Source organism: Setaria viridis, chromosome 1, assembly GCF_005286985.2.
Source record: "Setaria viridis chromosome 1, Setaria_viridis_v4.0, whole genome shotgun sequence".
Taxonomy (NCBI): domain Eukaryota; kingdom Viridiplantae; phylum Streptophyta; class Magnoliopsida; order Poales; family Poaceae; genus Setaria; species Setaria viridis.
In genome coordinates, this window is record NC_048263.2 from 10,583,824 (window position 1) to 10,586,822 (window position 2,999).

Sequence of the window (2,999 nt, forward strand, 5' to 3'; positions counted from 1 at the left end):
AAAAATACGATACAATCATTTGAAAGTACCTCTCTAATACAAACCGGAGCACTTGCTCGCCAAAATAGCTCAATGATTCGTATACTTTGCTAGTTGGGCTACCACGTGAAATTAGTTCATCTTCCGAATTTTTTTTATTTTTATATTTTTTTTACGATTTTGCATAAATAAATACTCGAACCAAAAATTTGCAGAAATAGATCTATGCCGCCATTTGAAACGGCGATACAGGTGTTTCGCCGGCTGAAACGGCGGTAATGGGACCTACCGTTGGGTGAAATGGCGGTAGGTCCCCCATACCGCTTACCGCCCCCTGTTCGGCGGCCCACCCATGGGATTGAGTGGCGTCAGTTTTGAGGCTTTACCGCTGGCGGAACTAGCGGCCCACCGTTTGAAATGGCGGAAGGGTGCCAGTTCCACTGGATGAGCTGGTGGGGAGTCCCCTTATAAAAGGGGGTGCGCGACCGCCCAGGGCTCTCGCCCATTCCTTGCACACGAGCCAGAGCAGATCAAGCAAGCCAGGGAGACTGAAGGGAGGGAGGGAGAGGGGAAGGAAGGGAGGGAGGAGAAGGGAGGGAGGGAGGGAAAGAAAGAAAGGGAGAAAGGGAGTGAGGGGAGGGGAAATTGAAGCTTCGTTCGTCGTTTGTGGAGGTATTTTTTTTAATCTCCTAGTTTAGTTAGTTTAGTTAGTATAGTGGATAGATGTAGTAGATAGATCTAGTAGTTAGTTTAGTTAGTTTAGTGGATCTAAGACTTAGTAAAATGTAGGTTCGTTAGTGTAGTGGATTTTAGACATAGGAAAATGTAGCTTAGTCAGTAAATTTAGTTTGTTGATTTATGTAGATTAAATTTAGATGCTAGGGTCACATTTTGTTTAGGTATTGACAACGTAGTTGTTTTAGGGGTAGTTGGAATTATTAGATTTAGTTAGAACTTTTCTGCTTGTCGCGTATATTGTCCGGATAAATACCTTTGGTACAATTAGTTTGTAAGGTTAGTTTACTCTTAAATAGTTGTTAGTGTTGATGATAGAATTAAATTCTACCATTTATTGAAATGAAAGTGTTGTTCTAGTTAACTAATTTAAGTTATTGAGAGTAATTTGGACTGCTCGTTTGGTGTATCTTGGCAAGCATGTCGAATAGTTTATATTTCCAAGTGTTCTATGGTCCGGGGGAGGTTAGATATGGTCCAGGAGGGGTAGATTTAAGTGGATTTCAGTCTTTCTGCAAGTATTTACCAAGAGTAAGAGAGAGGACTTGGGGAGCATATGCAGGTGGCTTTGTAAGATTTCGATCTTGATAGAGATCAAGTGGATCTATCTATAAGGGCCTTAGTGAGGAGACGACCTGACATAAACTTTTAGGAGCTGCTCCCGCTTGAAGGAACCCAGAGCTACCGGGCTTATGTAAATGCTTGCACGAGGCGTGGTTTACCTCTCACATGGTATGTTCAAGTGTTCACGAAGGCTGGGTCTAGCAGTCAGATGGAAAAAAAAGTGGGAGGTGCTGAAGTTGAAGTCGAGGAAGATATGGAGAGTACTAATGGGCCAAATGAAAAAGTTCCTGATGATGGGGCAGAAGAGGAAGATGCAGAGGATGATGTTGCGGCCCGTGAGCCAAATTGGGAGGTTGATGAGGGGGAAGAAATTGCTGAGTTAGTTGAGCAGGTGGAGAGGGAAGGACAGGAGGCCAATGGTGCCATGGATGATGACTCTTCGGATGAGGAAGATGCTTATCCTGTCCCGCGGAACTGGTCAACCTATGACCATTTCGCCCTACAGGTCAATGTAGGGGAAAATGTCCCTTGGGAGTACAGGGAGAATGAGCTTTGCGTGGGTGCTTTATACCCTAGTGAAGATGAGGTGAAGGCAGCTGTGAAGCGATGATCGACTTTATCTTTGCAGCGTCAGTTCAAGGTGGTGAAGAGCAACCCGACGGTGTATGATGTCTGCTGTGTGCGAAGCAATTACCCGTTTAGGGTGCACGCATACAAGGGGAAGTGAAACGATTACTGGGAGGTGACTAGAGTGGTTCAGCACCAATACTTGTTGGATAAATTGGAAGGAACACACCGCAACCTCACTGCTGATTTTGTTGCTCAATATATGTATCCTCAGATAGTGAAGAATCCCATCCCAGCTTCGAGCCCAAGTCGATTGTTTGTGCCATAGAGGAGAAGTTCAAGTACAAGAATAGCTACAACAAAGCTTACCGAGCCAAGCAGAAAGCGTTGGAGATGAAGTGAGGTATGTATGAAGCATCCTATAACAACCTCCCTCTCCTGTTGCACACCATATGCCAGAGGAATCTAGGAAGCTTCTACGACCTAAAATCCTATCCATGTGCTCAGTTTCCAAACAAATAGGTCCTGCAGCGATCATTCCTGGCCTTGGGTCCTTACATTGAGGCTTTCCAACAATGTCGAGTCATTTGAATTGATGGCACATTTCTTACTGGAAGGTATAAAGGAACAATATTGACAGCTATTGGGTCCGACGACAACAATCAGGTGTTGCCGCTTGCGATCGCATTTGTGGAGAATGAGTCCGGAGATAGCTGATATTGGTTTCTGGAGAGGGTGAAGAACATGATTGTGTAGGATGTGGAGGGGGTTTGTCTCATTCATGATTGGCACAAAGGCATTCTTGTAGCAATCGAAGACCTCCAGAATGGAAGTTAGAATCGCTTCAGGGTGGCGATATGGCCGGACTTGAAGAGTAGGTGGTGCATGAGGCATATGGGTGCAAGCTGAAGCGTCCCCACATAAGTGAGACTAAATGTGATGCAAATATCAGTCCCAGGAGGCTGATAACACATTTATCCTCGCAGAGCCAGTTCTACTAGGAAGTAGACATGGCTCGTTCCTCAACTATTTCAGTTACCTTAAGACATGTTAGGTTTAGCAACAACACTGGTTTAGGATAGCATCCGTGCCACACATGTCACTACAATGTATAATTAGTTGTTCACCCTAGAGTCGTTGTTGTTCGTATGTTC